Source organism: Microcaecilia unicolor, chromosome 7 (genome assembly GCF_901765095.1).
Source record: "Microcaecilia unicolor chromosome 7, aMicUni1.1, whole genome shotgun sequence".
NCBI lineage: Eukaryota > Metazoa > Chordata > Amphibia > Gymnophiona > Siphonopidae > Microcaecilia > Microcaecilia unicolor.
In genome coordinates this window covers 82,120,031-82,129,447 of record NC_044037.1, presented here as the reverse complement: position 1 = coordinate 82,129,447, position 9,417 = coordinate 82,120,031, and positions in this window count along the sequence as shown.

Genomic DNA, 9,417 nt, shown 5'->3' with positions numbered 1-9,417 from the left:
GTGGGCTACCGACGCTGCCATGGCTCTAACATTATGAGCCGTGACATGACCCTCAAGAGCCAGCCCAGCCTGGGCGTAAGTGAAGGAAATGCAATCTGCTAGCCAATTGGATATGGTGCGTTTCCCTACAGCCACTCCCCTCTTGTTGGGATCAAAAGAAACAAACAATTGGGCGGACTGTCTGTGGGGCTGTGTCCGCTCCAGATAGAAGGCCAATGCTCTCTTGCAGTCCAATGTGTGCAGCTGACGTTCAGCAGGGCAGGAATGAGGACGGGGAAAGAATGTTGGCAAGACAATTGACTGGTTCAGATGGAACTCCGACACAACCTTTGGCAGAAACTTAGGGTGAGTGCGGAGGACTACTCTGTTGTGATGAAATTTGGTGTAAGGGGCCTGGGCTACCAGGGCCTGAAGCTCACTGACTCTACGAGCCGAGGTAACTGCCACCAAGAAATGACCTTCCAGGTCAAGTACTTCGGATGGCAGGAATTCAGTGGCTCGAAAGGAGGTTTCATCAGCTGGGTGAGAACGACATTGAGATCCCATGACACTGTAGGAGGCTTGACAGGGGGCTTTGACAAAAGCAAACCTCTCATGAAGCGAACAACTAAAGGCTGTCCTGAGATCGGCTTACCTTCCACTTGGTAATGGTATGCACTGATTGCACTAAGGTGAACCCTTACGGAGTTGGTCTTCAGACCAGACTCAGACAAGTGGAGAAGGTATTCAAGCAGGGTCTGTGTAGGACAAGAGCGAGGATCTAGGGCCTTGCTGTCACACCAGACGGCAAACCTCCTCCAATGAAATAAGTAACTTCTCTTAGTGGAGTCTTTCCTGGAAGCAAGCAAGATGCGGGAGACACCCTCTGGCAGACCCAAAGAGGCAAAGTCTACGCCCTCAACATCCAGGCCGTGAGAGCCAGGGACTGGAGGTTGGGATGCAGAAGAGCCCCTTCGTCCTGCGTGATGAGGGTCGGAAAACACTCCAATCTCCACGGTTCTTCGGAGGATAACTCCAGAAGAAGAGGGAACCAGATCTGACGCGGCCAAAAGGGAGCAATCAGAATCATGGTGCCTCGGTCTTGCTTGAGTTTCAACAAAGTCTTCCCCACCAGAGGAATGGGAGGATAAGCATACAGCAGACCTTCCCCCCAATCCAGGAGGAAGGCATCCGACGCCAGTCTGCCGTGGGCCTGAAGCCTGGAACAGAACTGAGGGACCTTGTGGTTCACTTGAGATGCGAAGAGATCCACCAGGGGGGTGCCCCACGCCTGGAAGATCTGTCGCACCACACGGGAATTGAGCGACCACTCGTGAGGTTGCATAATCCTGCTCAACCTGTCGGCCAGACTGTTGTTTACCGCCTGCCAGATATGTGGCTTGGAGCACCATGCCTTGACGGCGAGCCCAGAGCCACATGCTGACGGCTTCCTGACACAGGGGGCGAGATCCGGTGCCCCCCTGCTTGTTGACATAGTACATGGCAACCTGATTGTCTGTCTGAATTTGGATAATTTGGTGGGACAGCCGATCTCTGAAAGCCTTCAGAGCGTTCCAGATCGCTCGCAACTCCAGAAGATTGATCTGTAGATCGCTTTCTTGGAGGGACCACCTTCCTTGGGTGTGAAGCCCATCGACATGAGCTCCCCATCCCAGGAGAGACGCATCCGTGGTCAGCACTTTTTGAGGCTGAGGAATTTGGAAGGGACGTCCCAGAGTCAAATTGGAGCAAATCGTCCACCAATACAGGGATTCGAGAAAACTCGTGGACAGGTGGATCACGTCCTCTAGACCCCCGGCGGCCTGATACCACTGGGAGGCTAGGGTCCATTGAGCAGATCTCATGTGAAGGCGGGCCATGGGAGTCACATGAACTGTGGAAGCCATGTGGCCCAGCAATCTCAACATCTGCCGAGCTGTGATCTGCTGGGACGCTCGCACCCGCGAGACGAGGGACAACAAGTTGTTGGCCCTCGCCTCTGGGAGATAGGCGCGAGCCGTCCGAGAATCCAGCAGGGCTCCGATGAATTCGAGTTTCTGCACTGGGAGAAGATGGGACTTTGGGTAATTTATCACAAACCCCAGTAGCTCCAGGAGGCGAATAGTCATCTGCATGGACTGCAGGGCTCCTGCCTCGGATGTGTTCTTCACCAGCCAATCGTCGAGATATGGGAACACGTGCACTCCCAGCCTGCGAAGCGCCGCTGCTACCACAGCTAGGCACTTTGTGAACACCCTGGGCGCAGAGGCGAGCCCAAAGGGTAGCACACAGTACTGGAAGTGGCGTGCGCCCAGCTGAAATCGCAGATACTGTCTGTGAGCTGGCAGTATCGGGATGTGTGTGTAGGCATCCTTCAAGTCCAGAGAGCATAGCCAATCGTTTTGCTGAATCATGGGGAGAAGGGTGCCCAGGGAAAGCATCCTGAACTTTTCTTTTACGAGATATTTGTTCAGGGCCCTTAGGTCTAGGATGGGACGCATCCCCCCTGTTTTCTTTTCCACAAGGAAGTACCTGGAATAGAACCCCAGCCCTTCTTGCCCGGATGGCACGGGCTCGACCGCATTGGCGCTGAGAAGGGCGGAGAGTTCCTCTGCAAGTACCTGCTTGTGCTGGAAGCTGTAGGACTGAGCTCCCGGTGGACAATTTGGAGGTTGAGAGGCCAAATTGAGGGTGTATCCTTGCCGGACTATTTGGAGAACCCACTGATCGGAGGTTATGAGAGGCCACCTTTGGTGAAAAGCTTTCAACCTCCCTCCGACAGGCAGGTCGCCCGGCACTGACACTTGGATGTCGGCTATGCTCTGCTGGAGCCAGTCAAAAGCTCGCCCCTTGCTTTTGCTGGGGAGCCGCGGGGCCTTGCTGATTCGCACGCTGCTGACGAGAGCGAGCGCGCTGGGGCTTAGCCTGGGCCACAGGCTGTCGGGAAGGAGGATTGTACCTACGCTTGCCAGAAGTATAGGGAACAGTCTTCCTTCCCCCGAAAAATCGTCTACCTGTAGAGGTAGAAGCTGAAGGCTGCCGGCGGGCGAACTTGTCGAATGCGGTGTCCCGCTGGTGGAGAGACTCTACCACCTGCTCGACTTTTTCGCCAAAAATGTTATCCGCACGGCAAGGCAAGTCCGCAATCCGCTGCTGGATTCTATTCTCCAGGTCGGCGGCACGCAGCCATGAGAGCCTGCGCATCACCACACCTTGAGCAGCGGCCCTGGACGCAACATCAAAAGTGTCATAAACTCCTCTGGCCAGGAATTTTCTGCACGCCTTCAGCTGCCTGACCACCTCCTGAAAAGGCTTGGCTTGCTCAGGGGGAAGAGCATCAACCAAGCCCGCCAACTGCCGCACATTATTCCGCATGTGTATGCTCGTGTAGAGCTGGTAAGACTGGATCTTGGACACGAGCATAGAGGAATGGTAGGCCTTCCTCCCAAAGGAGTCTAAGGTTCTAGCGTCCTTGCCCGGGGGCGCCGAAGCATGTTCCCTAGAACTCTTAGCCTTCTTTAGGGCCAAATCCACAACTCCAGAGTCATGAGGCAACTGAGTGCGCATCAGCTCTGGGTCCCCATGGATCCGGTACTGGGACTCGATCTTCTTGGGAATGTGGGGATTAGTTAATGGCTTGGTCCAGTTCGCAAGCAATGTCTTCTTCAGGACATGGTGCAAGGGAACAGTGGACGCTTCCTTAGGTGGAGAAGGATAGTCCAGGAGCTCAAACATTTCAGCCCTGGGCTCGTCCTCCACAACCACCGGGAAGGGGATGGCCGTAGACATCTCCCGGACAAAGGAGGCAAAAGACAGACTCTCGGGAGGAGAAAGCTGTCTCTCAGGAGAGGGAGTGGGATCAGACGGAAGACCCTCAGACTCCTCGTCAGAGAAATATCTGGGATCTTCCTCTTCCTCCCACGAGGCCTCACCCTCGGTGTCAGACACAAGTTCACGGACCTGTGTCTGCAACCTCGCCCTGCTCGACTCCGTGGAACCCCGTCCACGATGGGGGCGTCGAGAGGTAGACTCCCTCGCCCGCATCGGCGAAGCTCCCTCCGCCGACGTAGTCGGGGAGCCTTCCTGGGAGGTGGCCGCGGTCGGTACCGCACGCGGTACCGACGTCGGGGACCTCAACCTGGGCGATGGGCCAGCCGGCGCCACGCTCGACGGTACCGGTGGCGCAAGCACCGCCGGTACCGGAGGGGTAGGGCGCAACAGCTCTCCCAGAATCTCTGGGAGAACGGCCCGGAGGCTCTCGTTTAGAGCGGCTGCAGAGAAAGGCTGAGAGGTCGATGCAGGCGTCGACGTCAGTACCTGTTCCGGGCGTGGAGGCTGTTCCGGGCTGTCCAGAGCGGAGCGCATCGACACCTCCTGAACAGAGGGTGAGCGGTCCTCTCGGTGCCGATGCCTGCTGGGTGCCGAATCCCTCGGCGACCCAGAGCTCTCGGTGCCGACACGGGGAGGAGACCGGTGTCGATGCTTCTTCGATTTCTTCCGAAGCATGTCACCGGAGCTCCCCGGCACCGACGAGGAGGACGTCGAATCCATCCGTCGCTTCCTCGGGGCCGAGACTGAAGAAGGTCGATCTCGGGGGGGCTGTACCGCAGGAGCCCTCAGGGTAGGCGGAGACCCACCCGAGGGCTCACCGCCACCAGCAGGGGAATGGACAGCCCTCACCTGCACTCCACCCGATGCACCCCCGTCCGACGACATCAGCAGACGAGGTCCTGGTACCACCGACGTCGATGCAGCTATCCGATGTCTCGGCGCCGATGCAGAGGCCCGATGCCTCGATGCACTCGATGCAGGGGCGGCCGAGGAAGATGGTCTGGACGCTGACGACGTCGATGCACTCGAAGATCCCGGTGCCGATGCCGACGAAGAGCCCGAGAACAACACGTTCCACTGGGCTAGTCTCGCTACCTGAGTCCGCCTTTGAAGCAGGGAACACAGACTGCAGTTCTGAGGGCGGTGCTCGGCCCCCAGACACTGAAGACACGACGAGTGTCGATCAGTGAGCGAGATAACCCGGGCGCACTGGGTGCACTTCTTGAAGCCGCTGGAAGGCTTCGATGTCATGGGCGGAAAAATCACGCCGGCGAAATCAAAAGCCGAAATGGCGAAATTTGAAGCACCAAATTTAGAGGGAGAAAAAATCTCGACCGAGGCCGAAAAGAGGCCTACCCCGACGACGAAAGAAAACTTACCGGGGCAAAAAAGCTGGAAGTACGGGGAGGATTTACACGAAACCCGGCGGGGGGTTTCCGGAGCACTTCCCGACTAGGACAAGGCTTTCCCGAAGGAAAAAAACACGTTCAAAACAAATTGGACGCGCGAGGTCGACTTTCCGGGGCTCGACACGGCGAAAACACGACCGTACCGAGTGCGGACAAAAGAAGACTGGCCGGCTTGAGCCGGTTTCGGGCGGGAAGACGGCCGCGCATGCGCGGTGCGCGCGGGCGCGCGAGGGCTAGCAAAGGACTTTGCTAGTGAAGTTTCCGATTGGAGGGGCTGCCGTGGACGTCACCCATCAGTGAGAACAAGCAGCCTGCTTGTCCTCGGAGAATTGAATTTACATCCCTATTTGGCCGAATACAAATAATATTTTTGGGACCCTATTCAAGACCAAATCAAATACGAATATTCAATAAAATCCTAGTGGAAATTATTACAAAACATGGAAACAAAACATGGAAAGGTCCCCAGGTTTTGGATTAAGTATTGGTTTTACAGGATCAAAACCAAAACTGACAAAGCCTACAATGGCCAAAGGACAGCACTTTTGATAGATTTTAGGCATGTTTGGGACATAAATTTAGGGCCCCTTTTACTAAGCTGTGACAAAATGGGGCCTGTGCTGGCATCGGTGTGTGTTTTTGATGCATGCAGAGGCCCCCTTTTACCGCGTACTTGCCGTGTGGCCATTTTGGGGGAGTCCTTACTGCCACCCATTGAGGTGGCAGTAAGGAGGGGCATAATTGAACGGGGTTGGCCATCTATATGGCTGACCATCTTCAAGGCCGGCCCCGTAAAGCGGCGTCCCGACCGTACTATCGAAACAAGATGGCTGGCCATCTTTTGTTTCGATAATACGGTCGGAGCCGGCCAAATCTCAACATTTGGGCCGGCTTTAGAGATGGCCGGCATTGGTTTTCAACGATAATGGAAACTAATGGCGGCCATCTCAAGCCCGGCCAAATCCAAGGCATTTGGTCGTGGGAGGAGCCAGCATTTGTAGTGCACTGGTCCCCCTCACAAGCCAGGACACCAACCGGGCACCCTACGGGGCACTGCAGTGGACTTCAAAAATTGCTCCCAGGTGCATACCACCCTTACCTTGTGTGCTGAGCCCCCCCAAAATCCCCCCCAAAACCCACTACCCACAACTGTACACCACTACCATAGCCCTAAGGGGTGAAGGGGGGCACCTACATGTGGGTACAGTGGGTTTTGGGGGGGGGGGGGTTGGAGGGCTCCCATTTACCACCACAAGTGTAACAGGTAGGGGGGGATGGGCCTGGGTCCGCCTGCCTGAAGTTCACTGCACCCACTAAAAACTGCTCCAGGGACCTGCGTACTGCTATCATGGAGCTGGGTATGACATTTGAGGCTGGCAAAAAATGATTTTTTATTTTTGGGTGGGAGGGGGTTGGTGACCACTGGGGCAGTAAGGGGAGGTCATCCCTGATTCCCTCCGGTGGTCATCTGCTCAGTTGGGGCACTTTTTTGAGGCTTGGTCCTAAAAATAAATGGCCCAAGTGAAGCCGGCCAAGTACTCGTCAAAGCCGGCCTTCTTTTTTCCATTATTGGCTGAAGCCGGCTATCTCGTAACCACGCCCCCGTCCCGCCTTCCGTACCCTGCCAAAACGCCACCTTGAAGTTTGGCCGGCCCTGTGACGAAAAGCAGTTGAAGCTGTCCAAAATCGGCTTTCTATTATAGCGATTTGGCTGGCTTCAGGAGATGGCCGGCCATCTCCCGATTTGTGCCGGAAGATGGCCGGCCTTCTCGTTCAAAAATAAGCAGGTAGGGCTCCTACACTAACCTGGCAGTAACCGAGCAGATTACCACTGAGTACACACGGGCACTACAAACATATATATATTCGGGGTGGGAACTACTGCTGGGCTGCTGCAGTAGCTCCTATTGAGCTTACCACCTTAGAGTGGAGTTAGGGAAAAGGTTCAAAGCTCAGATTTATTTATTTTTATTACATTTGTACCCCACAGTTTCACACTCATGGCGGGCTCAATGCGGCAGGCCATGGAGGATTAAGTGATTTGCCCAGAGTCACAAGGAGCCGCCTGTGCCAGGAATTGAACTCAGTTCCCCAAAGTCCACCACCCTAACTACTAGGCCACTCCTCCACTCACTTTTAACCATACCATTCTATCTGACTTAGCAAATAAACTATGAGGCACAAGCCAGCCTTGCACCTGCAAGCCTTAGATTAGAAGGCAGCTTCCTTTCAGAAGGAGCAACTCTGTCTCTTGGGAATCCACCTGCAGCTAGCCCATTCAATAGCTGTGTCTTTTATTTTTGGTTATTTATTTAGTTCCTGTTTCCTGATAGGTCCAGCAGTTAACAGCTCAAGCAGGCTTGAACATTTCTGCCCTGCCTCTGAGCTTATTTCTTTTTGCTTCAGTGTTGTTTTCTTGTCTAGCCATATATTTGGCTCCTGTTTTTGCCTTACTTCCTGATACTTCATCCTGAATTTCATCTTTTGGTTTCAGTAATTCTTGTTTGCCCTTTTGTGCTGGAAGTACTTTAAAACTTACTTTGGGCAATTCTAGTTCTTGTTTTGTTCTAGTCTAGTATTCAAGAGACCTTCTAGAGACTTTGTAAAACAATGAATTAGCCAAAGTAAAGGTACTGAAAGATTGACTCAATCACACAAACAAATAAAAGTGATAGAAGAATTCATCTAAATCTGCGTGCCCACAGCAGTAGAACTGCCAAGTTATCTAGTTTGAAGAGAGAGATTTTAGGACAGTCCTAGCTTTCTGATAACCATATCATGATACAAATCAGAATTAGACAAAATATCTCCCTCCTGAAACTGGAAAACCTGGTGTTTCTGCATTAGATAATTTACTAATGAATTGCTTCCAGTGGTTCCTGGAACTCACAGAAGTTTCATATAGAAGAAGCCCAGGTGGGCTTTATTCCCTTTTCAAATAAAAATAATAAAAAAAACCTTTATGCTAGGCTACTCCTGCTGTATGAAAACAGCCCACTTCCTTGCAATCTGTAATTCTCATTACCCTCAAGTTTGAGGTATCCACATCTGCTTCAAATATTCCTAAATCTGTGGCTTTAAGCTGTGTTTCAAAGCCTCCTGCTTCTAATACTCTTAAATCCTGGTAATCCAGTACAGCAGCTACAGCTACCTTTATTTTAGCGCAATTGGCTTGAGATCAAAGGAAGATCACTCCTGCCCCTTCACTATACCATCAATAATAACTTTGGTAAGTACCAAGGAGGGGAGGGGATATCATCTGCCTCTTTGTTGTATATGTTCCTCTGTGTGTGTGTGTGTGTGTGTGGGGGGGGGGGGGGGGGGGGTTACATTGCCTAACACTGGTGCTATGGGGTAATGGGGGGGGTAAGGGGTGGATCAGGTGATACTCTTGAAGGTGCCCCATTTTACTGGACAATCAGGGTGTGACGGAGAGGTTGTGGGGGGGGGGGGGGGCGCACAAGGTTTATCTTTTTGTTAAGGCAACAGCCACCACCACAAAACTAAACTAAAATTTATAAAACAAAATTTAAAAAAAAAGTGCAAATGACAGGAAACTAAGCAATTTTTCTCCTATATTTCTTGGATTTCTAATCTAGCTCTAGGCTTAGATCCTAAGCTACCCTACCACAGAAGGCAGTGGAAGATTTTCCTCATGCACCCATTCCAACCATACTACAATGTAAGTTTTAGCCACACATAGTTGGAAGAATATGGCTTCTAAAATCTCTTACTGATTATTATTAAGCTCAAATCGTATAAGTAGACGTCATTTTCTGTGAGATCCCCAGGCAGTGTACACCAGCTCGATTGAGCCTGACCTGCTTCCCATGAAAGACAATCAGGCTCATTTTAGAAAGAGATGGACGTCCAAAAAGTGACATAAATCGGTACTTGGACGTCCATCTCTCACTTGGGGGACCAGTGCACTACAAATGCTGGCCCTTCCCACAACCAAATGGCTTGCATTTGGTCGTTTTTGACATGGACGTCTTTGGTTTTGAAAATCGCCGAAAGTCAGAAACGTCCATGTCTACGCACTTCCAAACCTAGGGATGGCAAAATTTAAGGATTTGGACTTCCCTGACAGTATTTTTGAAACAAAAGATGGACATCCATCTTGTTTCGAAAATACAGGTTTCCCCACCCCTGGATTTCACCGTTTTGCAAGGACGTCCAAATTGCAACTTGGACGTCC